Source organism: Protomyctophum parallelum (genome assembly GCF_964188405.1).
Source record: "Protomyctophum parallelum genome assembly, chromosome: 1".
NCBI classification, from domain to species: Eukaryota; Metazoa; Chordata; class Actinopteri; order Myctophiformes; family Myctophidae; genus Protomyctophum; species Protomyctophum parallelum.
In genome coordinates, this window is record NC_139697.1 from 33633586 (window position 1) to 33657782 (window position 24197).

Here is a 24197-nt window from a genome sequence, read left to right on the forward strand (position 1 = left end):
GTATTTCAATAAAGAACGTCTTTCTTATATCTGTGGTGTGTGGGCTCCATCCAATAACTACTGAACCCATGCTTTATGCACAACTAAAATGACACAGAAGGACGTTGTAACAGGTCTAAAAGGGTTATAAAAGTAACTAGTCATAGTTAGTAACTGCTCTCAAAATAGTTACCGTACTTTACTAGTTACACCACTTTAAAAGTAACTAGTTAATTTACCTGAGTTACTTTTGTGTTACTTATATTCATTTATTTTGCTTCAAAATGTATGTACTGTAGTATACCGAGATTCCCCGGCTGGACGTAGCGCTTGGAGGGAACACTTTAATCCTCCATCAGGCGCCCAACTCCCCCTGGGCTGGCCAGGGGGAGGCAGTTTAGAGACCAGGATTATTGCATGTTTTTGTGAGGGTACCACTACCTACCCTAGAGGACACAGAGAGAACATGCAAACTCCACACAGAAAGGCCCTTTTTCCAACCCCACCTAGGGTATCTATTCATCTTTTAGTTTGCTATAGGTCTCTCGCAATGCGATAGCTGGCTGTTTCTACTGCTATTGATCGGTTGTAAGTGTGCCGTCATGACGCACTGTTATTGCATTCACACTTGTGCCAGGACAACAATGCAGGCATTCTGAGGTATAGGCTGACGTGCTATTGAATTTGATGATACAAACAAAATACTATTCGCAATTGGCACACATTCCCACAGGACACCAACATTAAAGATACCAGTAAAGTGCTCTCGCAATGCGATAGCTGTCTGTTTCTACTGCTATTGATCGGTTTGGGTTTAGCATGGTTACCCCAGGCCTCAGTGCTGTGTCACTCACATAAAAATTCCAGTAGACCAGGCCCTGTTCTGTGCATGCGATGTGTTAACACAAACCGACTTGTCCCCTCTGGACCAAAACAACAGGTGCCACTTGCTGAAGTGAGAAGGAAAGAGGGGACATATCTGCTTGGGTGAATATCTGTGGATTAGGGCTTTCACTTCTAGTGATTATTACTAGTTGACTAGTCGACAAGTCGACTAGTTCTTTAACTACCCATTATGTAAAATAATAATAATAATGATAATAATAATAGTACATTTAAAAACTGTGTACATTGGTGACTAATCTAGCTGATCTTGGGGCCTACAAAAACGGGGGGGAAAAACATTTGTTTTTCTTTTCTTATCAACTAGTCAACTAGTACCAACAAGGTCAACAAGGCCCTACTGTGGATGTATACTGGTATGTTTTTTCTGTATGCACAAAGTAGAGCATAGTCATGGAAAGGAATGTGTGAAATGATGAAGGGTTTAAATTGAGACTTCCTAATACCTATATACAACAACATGAGGACGTAAAGTGAGTTTTGTTTAATTCCACAGGGTCTTAATCAATCTAAATGCACAATTCCGGTTACTTTAGGCTCTGAGCCAATGCTTTGTAATGATGTGTCCCCATCTGCCCTCTGAGTGACACAACGACTCACTAATTGCCTGAAATCCTGCGGGGTGAAAATTTGGATAACAACTAATTTCCCCTGTCTGCATGAGAGAAGCTGCACTTGGTCTTTCACCCTGAAGAGAGTCAAATAAAAAAGGGACAAGGGCTAGTGATTTCTGTTCATGGGTGTGTGTGTGTGTGTGTGTGTGTGTGTGTGTGTGTGTGTGTGTGTGTGTGTGTGTGTGTGTGTGTGTGTGTGTGTGTGTGTGTGTGTGTGTGTGTGTGTGTGTGTGTGTGTGTGTGTGTTTGCAAGAGAGCGTGCGTGCATGCCGTGTCAACTTAGGTTACTTTGCCTGTGGTAGAGGTCCTACTTTTTCATGTACCGGTAAGTGCGCACACACACACACACACACACACCATCAGCAGGTGCAGTAAAATAAAAAAAAAGGCCAGTTGTTATGTGGGCGGCGCTGGAGTGTGAAGGAGAGCTCAGACAGAATTGATGTCTGCCGATATTGTGTGTGAAATGCAATAATGTGCCATTCTGCTGCCACCGTACTATGGATGAGTCTAAACTAAGAGGGATATGTGGGGCAGGGCGGGGTGGGGTGTTCCAGAGACACTGAATTAAAGCAAGGGGGGTGAGAGAGAGAGAGAGAGAGAGAGAGAGAGAGGACAGCAGAACAGTACACCCCAAGTATGTCTGTCTTGCAATGTTTGAGATCTCCCAGCTTTGCTCACTGATCTCTCCTTTGACTTCCCTCTCTGTAACATCACCGGCTCCCTATTACACACCAACGTGAATAGAAAATGACACACACACACACACACACACACACACACACACACACACACACACACACACACACACACACACACACACACACACACACACACACACACACACACACACACACACACACACACACACACACACACACACACACACACACACACACACACACACACACACACACACACACACACACCAACCATATAGATGAAAACAAGAGGCACACTTGTTTCCTTGCATTGATTCACAGACGGGCTAATCTGATACGGGCTAATATATCCTATACCATGCCTGGTGATGATTGCCTGATTCAAGACATGCCTTCTACCTCATTCCCTTATCAGTCTCCTCCACCAGACCAGCTCTCTCTCTCTGGGTTGCCTTGGCAACAGCCAAGGTCCACCTGGGACGTTGGGGATGGAAGAGTGATTGGTGCATAATCGTGCAGGTGTGTGGAAAGGAGGAAAAATGTGAGTTCACCTGTATTTCCCCCGTAAGTAAGTAACTACGTTACCATAACCTCAACATGTACTAATACCCTCAACACATAACCATACTCTCAATGTGCACTGCCACTAACAGCCTTGATACCCTCAACACGTATACTAGCACCCTGACCGTGCCTCAACATGTAGCCTCAACATGTCTGAACCCCCATCGTGACCTTCCGTCTTTGTGACGCATGCAGTTTTGTCCTGTCATCCCCCATGGGGACCATTTCCGAAGCGGAGCATAAGTGGCATGGAACAGCAGTGTCGCCTACAGGAAATATCCTTATACATTTGCCTTTCGATAATGACCATGATTTTTTTTTTTTTTTTTAAGGGACAAAGTGGACAGTTAATAATTGAACACACATTTGGTGAGCCACCAAGAACTCTAGCCGAGATGGCGTTGAAATTCAGTGAAAATTAGGACCTGGACTTTATGTAACTATACATTCGCAATATCAGCAGCACACTCGGCAGCAAAACTCATTCTGAATCTGACCTGTGCCATGTCATTGTCACTCAGTTGTGGTTACATGAGCCAAGTTAATGCATTCTTAATTAAATGAATCCAATCGATTCAGTTAGATGAGTGCCGAACACAACCCATTCTGGGCGGGAACCCCTATTGGTATCTTACCCCCTCAGGCCGGGCACCCATATTTGGGTTCTGTACAGTATGTACAGTATTCAAAAATGTAAAAGTTTTGATGCTGCTATATAAATATTTGAAGTTTTTCAGAAACCTTAGGTCAGGATTTAGAGGCGTTTTTAGAATCTGCCTTAGGCCTAAATGGGTTAACGGAAAACAATGTCTCGTTTCACAAAATAAAGACTTTTTCTGACATTGTCGATCCATATTCTTTTGGTTATTTCAAGCCGCTCCTTCTCATATTTTACAAAAGAACGAAAGAACAAATTTGCAATGGAAAATAATTAGCTTTTTGCTCGTCTGTGGCATATTCTGTTAAAGATAGTGGACAGGATTAGTTAGTATTGCTTTGCATATTGTTGCGTTCCTTGAATAGCACGTAGAAAATATTGATGTAGGAGGCCCTCACACCTACATGGCACCGCCGTTCCAACAGATATGTTAGTCTGGGCGGCTTTGTCAGAGTAGCTGTACTGTATACCCGTCTGTCTTTTTGTGACCATAATTTAGTTCGTCTTTTGAATAGTTTTAATTTGGTTTTAGTCACATTTTTGTCACCTGGAATGTTGTAGTGTCTAATTTTAGTCGACTAAATATAATAAGATTTTAGTCGACTGACTCTACAGTTGATTTAGTCGACTAAAATGTATTCTGGCGGGCCTTGATGTCGTCGTAATTGGCTGATTTTACACTTGCTGAAAATAGCTGATCTACAAGCTCACAACACATTGTGAGCTTGTAGATATGCTATTTTCAGCATGCAACCAAGTGTAAAATGACTTGTGTCTTTCACTTATACTGGATCTCTTGTCCACTCGTGCCTTCCTAACATTTTAGTTTAGTTTTTATTTGTTGACGAAATTGTCAATGAATTTAGTCTTAGTTATAGTCATCATAGCTTAGTTTTAATTTAGTTTCCATTTCGTTTGTCAGTGGAAAAACATAGTCGTCGAACATTTTCCGTCATAGTATTAGTCGACGAAATCAACACTGTCTTTGTACCTGTGCCTCTTTTATATGATATGTTGTCCTTGGCTTTTCATTATCTGTCACTATCTCTTATCAGCTATAATACTAAGCCTACATTTACAGAGCATGAAGCCACTTGAAAGAGGAAATACCCATAATGGTGGAAGTCTGGCCGTCTGTTTAATGTCAAGTGTATGGTGTATGGTGTGTGTGTGTGTGTGTGTGTGTGTGTGTGTATGTGTGTGTGTGTGTGTGTGTGTGTGTGTGTGTTAAGGCTGTCCCCAAACATTCAAGGTTCGAATGTTCGCTCGTTAGGGTTGGCACTCGAATCTTAATTAATGGGTTTGAACCATTCGTTTTTTTTATAAAAATAAATATTATTTTTTTTTCCCCTTTTTTATTAACTCGAAAATATATCTCGGCGAGAATGTGATATGAGCATGTAAAAAAAAGTAAGTTTCTAGTGCATTCCTGTCAGAAGTTATGTCTCCTTGTTGTGCTGTCCCTCTCCAAAATGCACGAGAGAGTTGATATGTGTGTGAGGAGCTGGTCACAGATAGAGGGAAAGTGTTATATTAGGCCAATTATTTATGCTATATATATTATTATTGTGTCACAGTCTCACAGTCACAGACGTTGCGCAGCAGCGCGCACAGGCATGCTGGGGGGGGGGGGAGAGAGAGAAGAGAGAGAGAGACAGTGACTGCGTGTTAAAAAACTAATATTCTCATCGTTGTGTTCGGTTTGTTGTTTCACGTTATTGCTGAGTGAATGACGCTGACGCACACGGAAAAGCAACAAGGAAGCGAAAATGTCCATTGTGGGGAAAAGGAACTCGATCCACGCTGCATGCACTTCTCAGAGTGATTAGCCTACTAATGATTGACAGGTGCGGCCGCTTTGGGAGCGTGCCTGATGATGTCTGTTGGAGTCTGAGACTGACTCTATGGTGCTTGTCCAGCGCATGGAAATTATACGTTCTCACCAGACATTTATATTTTGCTAAACTGTAGGCTATATAAGCTCTGTATCTGGTTAATTGCGGGGGAGTCGAGAGACGCGCTGTGCGCTCTGATCGAGATGGTTATTTTTTTTAATTAATTAGAAACAAATGGTCCGAATGTTCACTCGGAAATTCCTGCCGAAGTTCGAGTCCTAAAATAAGGGCTAGGGTACAGCCTTAGTGTGTGTGTGTGCGTGCGTGCGTGCGTGCGTGCGCGCCCGCGCGCGCGCATGTGCATGTGTGTGTGTACAGTAAATCTACTGAATTTATACACAACGATTCGTTGATATAAATATCTTCTAAACATACGTTATATACAAAAACAAATCGGTATAGAGACTTGGCTGCCATATGATGTCGTTTCAAAAGGCAGGCGTTGGAGGGGCTAGCGGCCCTAAGAAAACACACTAAACACACAAGATAATTTGATTTATCTGAAAAAGTAATCAATAGAACATCGCTAGGAAAACAAATCAATAGTCGCAGCCCTATATGTGGATGCAGTTGCTGCAGTGTGTATGCATTGACGTGAGGTCCATTTCTCTGGGGAATTGAAACGGAATAACCATATTATCATAACCGTCTCGAATGAGCAAGAACCTTTTATACATTACATTGTGACGAATGTGACCCAGACTGGCATTGACTCAAGTGGGGAGTTTATATACGGACGTGCTGAACATTGTATTGAACTTACATATTGAAGTGGCTCCATATACTGTGGGCTTGAACAACACATTGAGCTGCTGTGTGAGGCTGAAATTGCACAGTGCCACAAACATATTGTATAATACACTGTGGGAACACTGAAGGTTGCTCTGTGTGCAGTTTTTTTAGGGGTTGTTGTTTTATCAGACCCTTGCAGCAGGATTGCTGACCGTATTCTCTGACTGCCTGGCACCCCGGCTAAACTGCCAGCGGCCACTACAAGTTTCCATGAAAAGGAAAAATATATTCTTTGGATATCGGTCCACTAACAGCATCTCATTATACGTAAATACAGCGTCGCTCAGATTCTGAGCTGTTATACTGACTGTGTTCCATTACATGTGTAGCCCTTTATGCCCACAATATTACATGAGTAGATTAAAATTATATATATATATTTTTCTCATCAAGCTATGACCAAGGTGCCAGCTGAGTGGCATTGTGGTGTGGAGTGTCTGCCCTGAGAGTCAGGGTTTAATCCCCGGGGCAGAGTCATACCAAAGACTATGGAAATGCTATCCAATGCTTCCCGTCTTGGCACTCAGCATCAAAGGTTGCATTGGGGATAAGTTCCTGTGACATACTGTACTGTACTGTACTAGAGTCATGTACAGGGGGTGGTCTTGTACAACACACTGCCTCTTGATAAGGAAACAGGAAATTAGCATTGGGAACCGTCGCGATTTACCAAGGCTAATTACTATGATCAAGATGGTGACTTTAAACTCATTGAAAAAAAATGTCACCTCTAAGAAGAAAAAAACTGTTTGTGTGCAATGAATGCATGCATTGTATTGTACGTTTGGATCATACACAGTAAATCGACAGACAGAAGCCTTTTATTACCATATATATTATTATTATTTATTATTTTCATAAATTAATGACGCATCGCGATGCAACATGATGCGAGTCTGCAGATTTGCCCCATAACAGGGATGTAAGGTTAAACGTGGAGAGGTCTGTTTTGGGGATTGAGGTTTGTGACTAAGTAAGAAAACGACACTGGATCTATCCACATTCTTGGTTCTCATTTCCTGACAAGTCGAAGACATACGAGGTTTACCGTATGCCCGATAGCAACCGTTCTGTTTGTCCTGACAAAACTCTCTGCACTCTCAGCTAATGATGGCAGAACTTTTGAACAGAAAGGAGAAGTCTCGCTCAGGAGAAGAGCATATTCACATTTCAAGTGCTCTAGTAAATACAAATAATACAATACAAATAAATGCATTAGAAGGTCAACAGCATCTTGCGGGAGGCTATAGAACAGTCTGTTCTGAGAGGATGTACAGCTGCGAGATTTGTGTCTATTCCATACAGAATCAAATCCGGCAAACTTGAACACTCTTAAACTGAGTTGTCGTTCTCAAAAGAAAATAGTGTCTCGTACTTTTCAAGTGCCTCCACTTCACTTCCTCTGATGAAATCTCCGTTCCCTCTATTCCTGTTGCTACTACCCACCATGCCACCCACACATGCATACAAGCGCGCGGACACGCATGCACACACACTCGCATGGACGCGCCCCCACACACACAGACACACACACACACACACACACACACACACACACACACACACACACACACACACACACACACACACACACACACACACACACACACACACACACACACACACACACACACACACACACACACACACACACACACACACACACACACACACACACACACACACACACACACACACACACACACTTCCCATATCTCCCCATTTCTCTTATTTTTTCTGAGAGAACTTCATTAGCATCTTCTGCTGGATGGAGGTTACAGAAGAGCTTTGGATGTGCGCCCTTTACAACCCTCATCCTGCCATGTTCTTCTCAGCCCCCATGCTTCCCCTCAGGCAGATCCACACAGATATGACGGCTGTCTGTATATACAGCATTCGGAGCGGGGAGAGGAGACGTTTGCGTTCTACCAATTCCCACAGTTCTTTAAATCCCACCTGTCATTCCCAATGCTGGCCCCCGTTGCCTTTGATTGCAGGCCCAGTGCCTATGGGTAGTACGGTTCCCCCCGGGAGGCACCCGTTCCATAGTCAATGCGTGTTCCTCGCAGTCAATCCCTTTCTGCTCATTTCACGGGAGAGAGGAACAGCTATTCAGTATTTGATGCAGACCTTTATAATGTATAGGAATATATAGTAGATAGATATATACTGTATAGTATATAAATATAGTAGATACTAATGACTGTGTTGAATAGGGTCTCCCAGGGGGGTCCCCCTGCCTTTACGCCAAATCTCTCTGTAGGTGAATGTTCGCATGCCCAGAAGACACTACAGGGTTATAGTGGTTAAGAATGCAATTGATAGTACTCCATATACTATACATCAGACACACACACACACACACGAGATAGACTGCACTCAAAGCTCGCGCGATGAAAGATTCCATTTCAAAATGCCTCTAATACGCTTCCACACACATGAAACACATTAGTCGGCTGCAGGCACAATTGCCTCATTTCTTTGGCTATCTCTGCTGCTTATTAAATCCACAGATATCGCGCGCGCGCGCACGCACGCACGCACGCACGCACGCACACACACACACACACACACACACACACACACACACACACACACACACACACACACACACACACACACACACACACACACACACACACACACACACACACACACACACACACACACACACACACACACACACACACACACACACACACACACACACACACACACACACACACACACACACACACACACACACACACACACACACACACACACACACACACACACACACACACAGCTAAATGATGGGTGAGAGACAAAGACCAAAACAAACAGGTGTGCTGTTCCTTCATGCCTCAGTGGCCGTGCGCTTGCATCGCATTACTGGAGCAGGTCGGTCCACTTAGGCACGCCGCGAGAGAGACAGCAGGAAGCCCATGCAGGAACAGACCCATGAGAGAGACAGCAGGAAGCCCATGCAGGAACAGACCCATGCGAGAACATTATGCTGGTGGATGTATAATACAGCACACACACGCGTATACATGCACACACGCACACACACAATCAGCTAAAAGCCCTGATTCTGCGTGACTCATGTACAGTATGTCAAGATATTTGTCTCTTGTGCGAGTGGGCTAGAGGAGGAAGGATTTCTCGATAACACATATCCTCTCTTCCCATCTTCTCCTCCCTGGAATCTGTTCCACTAAATCAGCCTGGAATGGCAACGGCCAGGTCCTCCTCTGCTCTGTGGGTCCAAGACGGAGGAAACGCAGCCGTGTGTGGCACGGCGTTATCGATTGCCAATAAGTGAGCGAGGATAGGAACATACAACATAGCTGACCCACATGTTTGTTGGAGAGGACGATATTGTGCGTCGAACGGATGCAGCAATTCCCTGAGTGCTGGTGCATAGCTCTGTGCGTGCATGCATGTGCGTGTGTATACGTGCGTGCGTGCATGTGCGTGTGTATGTGTGCATTTGCGTGTGTATGCATGGTGTGTGTATGCGTGCGTGCATGCGTGCATGCGTGCGTGCGTGCGTGCGTGCGTACGTGCGTGCGTGCGTGCGTTTAGGGTGATGTGGCTGTTTGGGGATGGATCTAACCATGCAATATATCACATTATAGACTGAACTATTCCCAATCCAATACAGAACATTCAGCAATCCCATGGCAAGTCTGTAACCGCGAATTCAAACGGTTTCCATAAAACAGCCCTGCAAGTCAAACATTCTGGCATGTTTACCTTTATGGACTATATATGACTCATGCAAATGGTGCATTTGGTAAATGGTGCATATATATAGCGATTTTATCCAAAGCGCTTTACATAGTGTGTTATACATTCACACACACATTCACACACCGATGGCGGAGGAAACCATGCGAGGCACCAACCTGCACATCGGGAGCAATTAGGGGTTCAGAGTCTTGCTCAAGGACACTTGGACATTATATTGTAACTCTGGGCGAGCTGCTCGAGTGGCCACTCTACCGCTGAACCACTGCTGCCCTCACTCCCATGTACTCTTGACATTACTGCTGACAAAGCGTACAGCGGTTTGTTTGGTCTTCGAGGAAGCCAATGTTTCCCATTAATTTCAATGCGGTAGGCCTATCATACATTTTATCATGCAATCTGAAAAGTCATCTGAAAAGTCTAGCTGAAAATAGTCCCTGGCTAAACAATTCTTCTTAACAGCTCAGTGATGGGTAGCGAATATTGACTCCATTATTCAGGTAAGCTCTGAAACATTTGAATGACTTTGGAGAAAATATATAAATGCAGCCACGCCCGCCCCCCACCCTCAAAAAGCTATTAGCGGAAAACGTGTCTATGTTTATGTACGTACCATACATAACCAAAGCTGTGATTAGACAATGTATTAGCAGTGGCACCGTCCTTTAAATTTAACCTTTGACATTGCAGCAGCTAACAAGTGACATTGCAGCAGCTAACAAGTGACTTGTGCAACAGTCGATGAGGTCTTAGTGGGACAAGAGAGAGAGAGAGAGAGAGAGAGAGAGAGGGTGGGTGGGTGGGGGGCGACAGATTGGCAGTGGCCGATCGATTGGGCCCACTTGATGAATGGCTGAGCATTAGGACAGCCTGGTAAACGGAGAAATGATTAAACACCGCAATCGACCCGAGATCCGCTTGGTTTATATCAATTAAAGCAAAGGGAGACAATGCAGTGGTTTCTGTCCATAGCCGCAAGCAAGTGTTTTATCATGAGTGGCAACGCATCTCGTCTTCTCAGGGAGAAGCCCAATGTTTACAGTCCATTCTATCATCATCCATTCAGACTGCTAGCTGGTAGCTGTGTTGTTGCCCTGTCAAGAAATCCTCTAGCCCTCTGGGAGGAATAAAGTTTTATTTTATATTTTATCTTATCTCATCTCTGGTAAAACTAGCGGAGTTTAAGCTGCAGTGGACGTTCGCCAGTTGTCAACTTGCCAGGTAATTACTCAACTACTCTTGAGGAGGGAGACCGTGCAGCAAAATCCGGAGTGATAATATAGAACTGTAAAAATTGACCCTTTATGGGTACAATTTTTACACGCTCGCAGTTATATTAACACGCAGGGAGCCAAAAGAATTACAGTAAAAGCACTCTCCACCAAACGATTCTGTCTTCCTCAATAACTTCATATCATCCCACAATAGAGATCTTTTGATCAATACGCTGTCAAGGAGAACGACTGCATGTAAAACAATGAGTAGCTGCAAATATGATCGTGTCGCCAAAATAATAGCGAGGTTCGATATCGATGTTGGCGTTACATGACAGAATACCTCCCACCGGCGCAGCACGACCCCCACTGTTAAATCAATACATCTCAGATATATCTAAACTAATCTGACGATGGTATGTTGACGGAGGAGGCAAGGAGAATGGGAATTATGTAGGTGGAAGAATGTCATGTTCACGTGTGTGTGCGTGTGCGTGTGTGTGCGTGCGTGTGTGTGTGTGTGTGTATGTGTGTGTGTGTGTGTGTGTGTGTGTGTGCACACATGAGAGACAGAGAGAGAGAGAGAGAGAGAGAGAGAGAGAGAGGTTAACAGAAAATGGAGAGGAACGTAGAGAGAGCGAGAGAAAATGGAAAGGAATGAAGTGAGAGAGGTATAAAGGGATGGTGGGAGGGACCATGCATGCACACTGTCAGGCTAATTCTCACAGGCGAGAAATCGTTGAGAGGATAGCAATCGAGAAGACCGAGTATAGCCGCCTAGAGGCAACTGAAGCGAGACGCTATCACTGTAGAATAGCCAATCATGTGCTCGCGCGCATGCAAACAAGCATGTGCGATGGCTGTTGTGCCCATGCAGGGAATAAAGACAAGAAAATCTCATGACTGAAACATTTTGTCAGGCCAAGTCCTAATCTGTGATTTGTTAAACAGCATGAAAGGATTCCCTCCCGCAACCCACCCGCCCCCCTCCCTCATACTAGCACTCTCTCTCCTAAAACGTTGGCACAACTCGTAAAATGATGATGTTTCGGTATTATCAAGCTATTGTTGTTGTGGTTGCAACAAATTGAAAAATGGCCGACTGAGGTTAAAGCTTTATGATATGAAATATCCGAGACCATTAGTTTAGTTACTGTTCGTTTTTTTATTTTTGTATACATTTTTATCCCACGATTTTGTAACCCATTTTTCACTCAACTGTGTCAATTATCTAATGTGATCCTGGGCTCTACACACCCTCCGCCAACCTGGGGAGAGCAACGGACTTGAACTCATGCTTCCTTCATGCATGAGTGTCCAAGTTGCTCCTTTACACCCGACAGGGGGGAGTATCCCTGGTTGGACGTAGCGCGTGGAAGGAACACGTTATTCCAACCAGTTCCTTTCCCCTCCATCAGGCGCCCCGGCTGGCCAGGGGGAGGCAGTTTAGCGACCAGGATTACTGCATGTGTTTTGTGAGGGTACGTACTAGGGATGCACCGAAAATTCGGCCACCGAAAATATTATTTTCGGCCTATTCGGTTTCGGCTCAAATAGGCCGAAAATATATCACCGAATAGTCAAAACACCGGGTCGGTATAAACACAACACGCGATTGTCTTGAACGTAACCAGAGCGCTCCGCATCTACCTCTCTCTCTCTCCCAACTTCAGTCTCCCCCCCCCACACACACACACACACACACAGCGTCAAGTTGCTCTGTGCTGTGGCTGCGATGCGCTCCGCGAAATCTGCGAGCTCATCAACAGGTCCCAAAACATGGTATTTGTGAGCACCGCCACTGTCTATTCTTTTGTCGTATGACAAAAAATGCTCCCCAATGTCTGAATCTGTGAGTTTGCAGGCAGGCTACGACGAACACTAGCAGTAGCTTGCTCGTTAGCTCCTCAAATTTGTTCCACCTGTGTGTAATCTCAGCAGCGCATTGAAGTGGGCACAGGCAGGGCAGAAGCAGAACGTCCGTGAACGTTTTGCTTAACAATGATCAGTTGTTCAGTGCTGTTTAACTTTGGCAATATGTGATACTAGAGCCTAGAGAACATGCTAATATGGCTGCTAAATAAGAACGTTTTCCCCTATCAGCTAGCATGCTATTGTGTGTGTGTGTGTGTGTGTGTGTGTGTGTGTGTGTGTGTGTGTGTGTGTGTGTGTGTGTGTGTGTGTGTGTGTGTGTGTGTGTGTGTGTGTGTGTGTTTGTGCGTGTGCGTGCCCACACACTGTGTAGGACAGTGGTTCTCATAGTGGGAGTTCCAGCTAAATTATAGATAGTTAGGAAGTAAACCAAGTGGGGGTCTGTAACAGAGTGCAAAAATGGAACCAAATACACTCTCAAAATTTACATTGATTTTTACAATAGAAATAAAAATAAATTGGGGTCCCAGAGATAGAAATGGGAAGAAAGACAGTCAGCTATACACAGTCAACATTACAGATTACAGTATCATTACAAGTACAAGGAATGGCAATGAAATCAAATTGTATTAAAAAGGGGGTAAAATATTAATTTTGAAGGAGTATTCATTTTTATTGTCTTTATTGTTAGTTACAACATGCCTACAATAACTTGAAGCATTTTTTTTAAGGTAATTGCAAAAAAGGTGCCATAATCCGATTAATCGTTTAAATAATCGCCCGATGAATCGATTATGAAAATCCATAATCATGTCTTTTGCCATAATCAGGTAGCTTTACAACAAAGCTGTATTCGGCTATTCGGTATTCGGTTTTCGGCCAACTGTTTCCTATATGTGACCCACGCCACGGTTTCGGCCAAGAATTTCCCTTTCGGTGCATCCCTAGTACGTACCCCCTATAGGGGACACGGGGAGAACATGCAAACTCCACACAGAAAGGCCCTTTCACCAACCCCGCCTCGGCACTGATGAAGCAGAGGAGAGAACACGCCCCCAGCACCCACAGCGGGAATCAAACCCAGGACCTTCTAGCTGTGAGGCGACAGCACTACCGACTGTGCCGTGCCACCGTGCCCCCTCTACTGTTCTAGAACACTAGTCTTGCACACAGCTATCTACAGTACAAGCTCACAGCATGTCACAGCGTGCTATGATGTGAGCTTGTAGATCGGCTTTTTCCAGTGTGCGACATGCTTCCAAATGACTGAAATCAAGTGTGGCGACTGAGAACTTTGATCCATGTATGCCTCGTCCACCCGAGGACGGGCTTCAACACATTCGGGCTGCTTTTTATCCCCTGCAGGCAACTGTCTGCAGTTTCTGCTTTGACGTCTGATCAGAACGAGGAATATGGACACGAGTCCTCTCTACTATGCTCCTCAGAGGTTTCAGCAACACCATTTGCAATGATTATGCCCATATTGCATCCTCTGGCATCGGCCCAGCAGAAAGACAATAAAGCTAGGGCTCAGGCAAGATGGATGAGTGGAAAGGAAACATGGCGCTCCTTTGCAAGGCTCTTTCTATTTTGCGCCGCATATCCGCTCTCCGGAAAAGCTGCACAAATAGGAGATGGTGTCACCTCTGTCTCACATGCAGGCACACGCACGATATGAAACACTATTATTCACGCACGCACCGCGCGCACATGCACACACACAAACAAACACATGTTCCCACCTCATCCCGGCTCAGAAACAATGACACCCTAATCCGAGGACAATACGGCACTAATCCACACAAAACAGGGATTGTGAGAAAAGACAAACGAGGGGGGGAAATGGGGCTAGGACGCTAACGATTAGCGTGGGCTAATCCTGATGAGAGATATAGCGGAGAGAAAAATGCTGAAAGACTAACTTTTCAGAAAAGTGTGTGCGTGTGTGAAAGAGAGAGAAACTATATGATGGATAGGCAGACAAGGAGGAAAGGACAGCACAGGGAGGGGGGGGGAGAGATATGATACAGAGAGAAAGACAATGCAAAAGGTGATGGACAGAGCGAGGCAAACATAATAGATGGTGATAGGAATAACAAAGTGGGAAGGGAAAGTGTTCTCAGAGATATATTGAAAGAAGGAGCGAGATACAGATGAGTAATGGCAAAAAGTTGACAAGGCGCATAACTCTTAAGCAAACTCTAGCGTGCATGCATTGCTGACTCCCAAAGTGTAATCACAAAATATATAAAGAAAAGTGATTATGAACAAAGCGCTTCACAATTCTCACCACCTTTCTCAAAGAGGTCTTAGACAGTGTGATTGGAGATATCCTAAAAATTGTAAACAGCTCTCTACAATCAGGTGTCTTCCCAGACTCACTGAAGACTGCTGTAGTTAAGCCCCTTCTCAAGAAACACAATCTTGATCCCTCTGTTTTGGGTAACTATCGACCCATTTCAAATCTACCCTTTCTGGGCAAGGTTTTAGAAAAATGCATCTTTCATCAATTGGATGTGTTTGTACAGAACAATAATGTGCACAACAAATTCCAATCTGGCTTTAGGAAAGGTCACAGCACAGAAACAGCACTTGTAAAAGTAATGAATGATATTAGGGTGTCTGCTGACAAGAAACATGTATCCGTTCTCTTACTTCTAGATCTAACGGCTGCATTTGACACGATTGATCACTCAATTTTAATACAGCGTCTGGAGCACTGGATAGGCCTGTCTGGTACGGCCCTGTCCTGGTTTTCCTCCTACCTATCAAACAGAAGTTACTTTGTCAATCTAGCCGAGTTTGACTCAGACAAACACGACATCAGTTCTGGTATTCCACAGGGCTCGATTCTTGGCCCTCTGCTTTTCTCCTTGTACATACTGCCATTGGGCGAACTCATTGCCAATCACGGAGTCAATTTTCATTTCTATGCTGATGATACCCAATTATATCTTTCTGTGGCTCCAGATGATCCCTGTGCTTTAGACCCGCTGCTTACCTGTCTGTCTAGCATCAAATGTTGGATGAGTGAGAACTTTCTCAAGCTAAATGAGGATAAGACAGAAGTTCTCATAATCGGTTCTAGTGAGCAGAAAGAATCAATATTAAGCAGACTTGGCAACCTGACTGTAGAAAGTAACAGTACAGTAAAGAACCTGGGGGTTATTATTGATTCCGAATTGAATTTTAATTCACACATTAATCATGTTACCAAGATTGCCTTTTTTCACCTTAGAAATATTGCACGAATCAGAGCCTATGTGTCCTTGGACAATGCAAAAACGCTAATCCACGCCTGTTTTTTCTCGGCTTGATTACTGCAATGCACTTTTTTCAGGACTGCCTAAGAAAACAACTGACAGATTACAACTTGTCCAAAATGCAGCAGCCAGAGTTTTAACTAGAACTAAGATGAGAGAACATATTACTCCAGTTTTGGCATCACTGCACTGGCTTCCGGTTGTTTTTAGGATTGATTTTAAAATTATTTTACTTGTCTATAAAGCTCTCAATGGTCTCGCACCTTCTTACCTACATGACTGCCTGCCTAAATATGTCCCAAACCGCCCGCTAAGGTCTTCCACTGCTGGCCTGCTCAAAAAATGGCAACTAAAAAATACGGGGAAGCAGCTTTTTGCTTCTACGGGCCGTCGGCATGGAACAAGCTCCCTCTGTACCTTCGTCAGGCAGCCTCTGTAGACATTTTTAAAGCTCAGCTCAAGACCCACTTCTACAACATTGCTTTTAATTTATCTTTTAGTTGTTTTTTTTAGTTTTTGTTATTCATGTCCTCACTGTATTGCATTACTGTCGTTGCCTTGCTTTTCTTTTATTCTCCATTGTTCTGTAAAGCACTTTGAGCTGCATTTCATGTCATGAAAGGTGCTATACAAATAAAGTTTTATTATTATTATTATTAATGTGCAATACATTCATGCATTCACACAGCAATGACGGTTACATGAGTTCAGTGTTTTGCTCAAGGACATTTCGAAAGAATGTAGAAAGAAACACTCCATTTAAGCAAACTCTAGCGTGCATGCATTGCTGACTCCCAAAGTGTAATCACAAAATATATAAAGACAAGTGAGATGAACAAAGCGCTTCACAATGTGCAATACATTCATGCATTCACACAGCAATGACGGTTGTAGGAGTTCAGTGTTTTGCTCAAGGACATTTCGAAAGAATGTAGAAAGAAACACGTCCATTTAACACTGTTTGACTGATTGACCCACTGATTAACTGAATGACTGCCAGCTGCAGATCAATAGGGAGGCTACAGTGCATGGCAATCATAAATGTTTGTCAGCCCGTGCCAGGGCCTTATCTGAGAGAGAGAGAGAGAGAGAGAGAGAGAGAGAGGGAGAGGGAGAGGGAGAGGGAGAGGGAGAGGGAGAGGGAGAGGGAGAGGGAGAGGGAGAGGGAGAGAGAGAGAGAGAGAGAGAGACTACGGCTACAGAAGGAACAAACTTCCCTGTTTTATTTACAGCAAGTCAACTGACGGGCCATTGAGGTTATCTAAGGCTGGAATTAATTACACAGAGGCCTATGATCCGACAGGCTGAGCAGATGACATTTACAAGAGGCCGACCGAGCCACTTAATTCCTCACTTTCATAAAGTGGCAGGATTAGCTGGCCAGGCCCAGGGAGCGCACGCATGTAAACAGCAACAGCATGACCTAGCAACCTCCTGGAAGAGGCCAAACAGAACGGCTGTGACGGAGAGAGAGTGAAGAATAAACGGGTGACATTTTAGGAGGTCAGAGGAACCTGAGAGTGGAAAGCAACTAAATCCAGATTATGTAACTCTTAAAGAGTGTAAAAAACAGACCTGTCGGAACTGAGTGGCGCTGTACTGTGTGTGTGTGTGTGTGTGTGTGTGTGTGTGTGTGTGTGTGTGTGTGTGTGTGTGTGTGTCAGGTTTTCCCCTGCCCTGACTGTGTGAATCCCGCATCGGACTAAACAGTCATCAAAGGACCCACAAATTGTAGTCATCTTCGGCCACGATGGACTACCTTAAAGTCCATACATGTGTGTGTGCGTGTGTGCGTGCGCGTGCATGCGCATGTGCGTGTGTGTGTGTGTGTGTTTGTTTTAGGCTGCACAACAGTGACACTTGGTGGTTGGTCAACAAATGCTATTTCCGTGCTCGGCCGGGCGGGCAGACCCAGCCAGTCAGCCGGCTAGCACCACTCAAAAATAGACTTGTAAGGGAGGCATAAACTACCTTAAAGTACATAAACATTATTTAATAAAAATAAAAAAAACACTTCTGTATCCGATATTCATTTTCATCTCTCACACACACACACACCCTCCTATTTAACTCCATTTGAACCAAGTTAGACTACTTAAAAATGCATGTCTAAGGTTCTGTCCTAAGGAGTTATTTTTTCAATTACTTCAGTTTATTTATTTTTATTTATTTAATTAATTAAAAAAAAAACTAAACAACAAAGTACCCTCACGCCTTAAGGACATCACCAGAAGAGGGACAAATTAAATGAGTCTAAAGCCCAAACCAATGCAACTCAATGAGTTGCAGTTTTTGAGTACCTTAAAAAAGGCATTGAGTACCTTAAAAAACGTTTTGTCCCAATGTGACCCTTTGGTGTGTTTTGGGCTTAACACGGTTAAAGTTATATCTACATTTTGAATCAAGTTGTCTGCTTGTCTCATTCACTAAGCTTAGGTCTGCACATACTTTGCATATTCGCGCCTTTCCACGTACAGTCAACCTGAAATACACATGGTTCCACACAAATCAAGGCTCTTCACCCCCTTTTATTAATCCTACATGAATATTGACTCATGCAAAATATACACAACCTTTTACGTTCAAACAATGTCAGAAATGTACGACCAGGGTATTGAATGACTCCCAAGAATCTGAAAAGCTGGGGCACGGTGGCACAGTTGGTAGTGCTGTCGCCTCACAGCTAGAAGGTCCTGATTTCGATTCCCGCTCGGGACGTTGTGGATGCTGGCGGCGTGTTTCCTCCTCCGCGTCATCAGTGCCCATACCCGAAGGTGGGGTTGGCGAAAGGGCCTTTCTGTGTGGAGTTTGCATGTTCTCCCCGTGTCCCCTAGGGTAGGTACCCTCACAAAAAACATGCAGTGATCCTGGTCTCTAAACTGCCTCCCCCTGGCCTCCTGTTGGAGGGGAAAGGAACTGGTTGGAATAACATGTTCCTTCCACGCGCTACGTCCAACCAGGGAAACCCCCCCCCCCTGTCAGGTGTAAAGGAGCAACTTGGACACTCAGGCATGAAGGAAGCATGAGTTCAAGTCCGTTGCTCTCCCCAGGTTGGCGGAGGGTGTGTAGAGCCCAGGATCACATTAGATAATTGACACAGGGGTGAAAAATGGGTTACAAAATCATGGGATAAAAATTATAAAAAAGAAAAAATAATAATAATCTGAAAAGCTGTCTGTGGTGCACATACAAGCCCAAGATGTTAAAATTACTCCAGAAGTGTTAAAAAGTAAAATAGACCTTTACGTGTCATCTAAGTTTAGTCCCTCAGCGAAGGAGTACATTTGGGAGCATTGCATAAAGGCTTTTAGGTTGTCTCTTTGCCTGAGTGTCTAAACACTGGTACTTACTGATAGATTTGGGCACATGTGCACTTCAGTTACCGGTACGGTAGATACGCTTCAGTGGATATACAAAAGCTATACTGTATGCTTAACCAGTGTTGGGCAGTAACAAGTTACTAGTAATATATTACTGAAATATTATTACTTTCCCCAGTAACGAGTAGTATAGTATCTGCCAAAACAGTAATATTATACCTTATTACTCCAAACACACTGCGTTACTCAAATGAGCATCATTTGTTTTTGTTCATTCATTCAGTTATGCACTCATAGTAGCAAGTTGTCGCATGGCATGCAAAAATAGAACAAATCTACAAGCTATCAACAGGTAAAAACAGAGATGCGTTGTAGCTTGTAGATCTGTTTTTTTAATGACATAGCGTATGCGACTGTCACTTCCAAATAACAGAGAAAGATCAGAGAGAGTGGCGGGAACATGACAGAGAACTGTATCAGCGTTATTTTGCATTCTTGTCTGTCAAAGATGCCAAGTATGTTAATGTCCGTTGTAAACTTTGCGTGGGACAAACAACCCTTTCCACAGCGAAAAATACATCTAACTTGTTGAAGCATCTGTTTAAAGATGCATGAGAAATACAGAGCTCCCCACGCAAATTTGACGTGAGTCAGAAAAAGACTGATGAGAGACTGTTGACTATTTCGTTTTATATCCTGCAATGATTCAATTTGGCTGATTGGAGACTTTTTATTCCAATGAATAGGATTCAGTTCTAAAAGGAGCTGGCAAAACAGATTGTGTTCTATTGCGGGTGGAAAGGGCCCGGTTGAAAAGTAATATACTGTATGTAATATGTAATATTATTACTCTTGATTCCAAGTAATACGTAATAAGTAAAAGATTTTCTAAGGAAAATGGTTAATGACCTCCTAGCAATGCATCGATAACTATGGGCAAATACTTACACAATACAGACCAAAGGATTTTACCATTTCCTTTCAACATTTTTCAACTCGCTTTTTTTTTTTCTTAGATGAAAACTTATGGGTAACCTTTATGCAAATGTAAACTGGATTTAACTATATTTAGAGGTATAATTCAGGACACGGTGTGAGTGGTTTTGGTTAAGAAAATGGACTGCGTGTGTACTGTGGGGAGGGGAAATGTTGTGTAAGAGGTTGTTTGTTCGTTCCCTTTGTTTGTTTGTTTCTTTATTTCTGTAGTGGCAAGTTACTGTGGACCTGCTTTACCCCTACTGTGATACTGTTTCACCATGTGAGGAAGTTCCCTGTTCCACAGATTATTCCTCTCGTTATAGGCCATAGAGGATGCTGTTGCAGTAGTCCAGACGGGATGAGATGAAGGCGGTAATGAGGGTTTCGGCAGCTGAGGGTGTCAGGGAGGGGCGGAGACAGGCAATGATTTTGAGGTGAAAGAATGCATGGGGAAAACACCCATATATTGTGCCCAGGTCTTGTGACATCACTATGACATCAGGGATATGAAGCCCATATACGGGAATGTGATCCTTCCCCGTCCATCCTTCCTCTTCGATGTCTCCCTTTTGACTGATACCTGTCCATTCAAACTCTAGACGGGCCTGCCCCAATTTATTTGTGGAGCCGTGCCTGGCAGCCGGTAAAAACTAGAGTTCTCAACAGGCCCGAAAATTAAGGCCCGGCCCTACCTGGGCCCTCATCAAACCCTGTACATTCAAGACACTGCCCCCGCTGCCACCCTTAGATCTCCATATATGGAGCTGACCTGTTTTAAAATTCCATATGTTGATCTGACCTCATCGCACCCTGTACACTCAAGACAGGCTCCATATATGGATCTCGCCCTATAGGGCGAGGTCGCTTCTCGCCCTCAGGCGTCTTACTGGTAGTATAAATGCAGGGGTGGATCTCTACTTTCATTATTCCAGCAAGAAATTCTGTGATTTGTATTTTTAATCATTTATAAAGACTATAAAGACTTCTAGAGGAAGCGATGCCACGATATATTTATCTCCATGTTCAGCCAAAGGGCAGATACATCATGAATTTTAATTAAAAGTTAAAGCCTGAAAGTATAACTTTAAACCTGAAACAGATAGTCCTACTTATTTTTCACTTTGCAGATTTGTTAGCTCTATTGTTCATTCTCATTCATTCTCAGTCAGAAGTACGTCTTTCAAAAATGTGCTAAATCTCCACTCGATTTAGGCTATTTCTTGCTTCTATTCACGTCTTTCTTTCGCTGTATATAATTCTGCCTTTTTTCTTAGAACTCGTTCAACCCTCTCTCTCTCATCGTCATTCACTTTAGTATCGCCTCCTTTTGTTTCTGTCTTAGTATGTCTCTTCTCCTCTCTCTCTCTCTCTCTCTCTCTGTCTTTGTTAGGATGCAAGGTCGGTAGAGACTGTCAGAATGGAGACAGCAGAGATTGTGCATGGCTTTTCAGAGGAGACCACAACAGACATGCCATGCCAGAGACACCTCAATGTTCACTCTACCTGACTGCACACCGCGCACACACACACACACACACACACAGTGAGCAGCATGTAAATATCCTTCCTAATCTTCTCTTCCTCTGTCAGACGAGACGTCCCTGGCTCCCTCCCTTGTGTCATTCCATCTCCCCCTCCCTATTTGCCTCATTTTCTATGTCACTCTGTGCTATCGCCACTCTCATCACACCTCCTCCCCATGGTGGAGGAAACCATAGCCTGCCTGTGTGGTCTGAACCGCCGGCGCCAACCAACATGTGTTCAACTTGTCACAGTGTTGCATGTATGACACACACACACACACACAAACACACACAGAGGGGGAACCCCTTGTGGCAACCAGCATCAGACACATGGGTCAACCAACCGCCACCAGAAGGTGACGTGACTGTACTGCAAAGAGCACGTCGCACAGACACACACATTTCAGCAGTGCGCTTAACTGCACCGCAGCGACTGTGTTCTGAGCGCCATCTCGGGTCCACAGCTGTCAGTGTGAATGCATGCGGACGGCTGCGTCTTTTCAATAGTATTCAGACATGCAGAATTATGACCAAACATGAAGACAAAGAGAACACTCTAGGCGTGTGCTGTGATTTCATCTTGTTTCCCAGAGTGAAAAAGAAAGAAGTGAAAATAAATCTTGTCCCAACCAGAGACTGTACGCCGGTGTCTTACCACCCACTCATTCACACATAAAAAAAATACTAACTGAGGAAGGCAACAAAAGGTCAAGGAGTGAAACAATAAAAGCAAAAGAAGGTCAGCTTGCGCATCGTGTTCGAGAGGCAGTGCAGGCGTGCCTGGGGGTGACTTAAGGGCCATGCAATGGGAACTGTCAAGAGCCCTCCTTAGTCCATGTCACAATTGTCACATGTCTAAGAGGAACAAAGAGAGAGGGGGGTGGGCGTGGGGGGTCATGAAAACAGGGGTTGTGGAATGGGATTCTGTTTGAGACATTAACCACGTCCTACAAGCTCAATGCACGAGCATGTTGCGAGCATGGATTGAGTTATTTTTCCAGCACTGCCAAAAACGAAGGAACAGAGCATGGCAGTGGCACACCCGCTTTCCCCCCACGATGAAAGCAGATCAGACTCGTCTTTACTTTGAGAAACTCAGTGTGTACATCATCGTCATGGAGCTGGAATATTCTGTGGGTCTTGAAAGGTCTTGAAACGGAAACAGCTGCAATAGGTTATGTTATTATAGGTAATGTGCAAAATAAAAATTAAGTGACACAACAGGAAATGAGGGAGACTTGACAACATTTCGAGGGGCTTTCTTTGAATTATTTTTTAAAGAGTGTTGAAACAAGACGTGCGTGCATGCGTGCGTGTGTGCACATACACTACAGTGAGTACACACACGCGCATGCACGCACACGCACGCACGCACGTCTTCATTAGCCTGATGGTGAACGGGCATGCCACAATCAGCCATTAATTATGTGTCAGAACCATTTAACGGTCAGATGCACTCAATTCCCACGCCAGACACTAGCAGCTACAATCTGCTGGAGTGGTAGTTCTGGTCACTGCCGTCCACTCCATAAGCCATGACCAAGGATGGATGTAAAAGTCTACATAAAAAAATAAGTGATATTAGGGTGTGTGCGTGTGTGCGTGTGTGCGCGTGTGTGCGTGTGTGCTCGTGTGTGTGTCACTGTGTGTGACTGTGTGTGACTGTGTGTGCGCGTGCATGCGTGCGGAAAAGTATTTTCCATGCATAAGACTGTCTGCATTCACGGAGAGCAAGCTATTTAGACATTGTCGTGCAAACCGTCGATAATATTGTGTCCTATACCTTGTCAACAACATCCCACAGTCTGCTATAACAAATAACACATTTTGAGTCAACACGCCATATACATCACTACGTATTACACATTATGTTCGGGGGCACAGTATCGCAGACGGTGCTGTCGCCTCACAGCTAGAAGGTCCTGGGTTCGTTTCCTGATGGGGACGCTGTGGGCGCTGGGAGGGGGGGTGGGCTGAGGCGTGTTCTCTCGTCCACATCTTCAGTGCCCATACCCTGGGTGGGGTTTAGCAAAAGGGCCTTTCTGTGTGGAGTTTGCATGTTCTCCCCGTGTCCCCTAGGGTAGGTACCCTCACAAAAAACATGCAGTAATCCTGGTCTCTAAACTGCCTCCCCCTGGCCAGCCAGGGCGCCTGATGGAGGGGAAAGGAACTGGTTGGAATAACGTGTTCCTTCCATGCGGCTTGGACTCCTCATGCATTGAAAG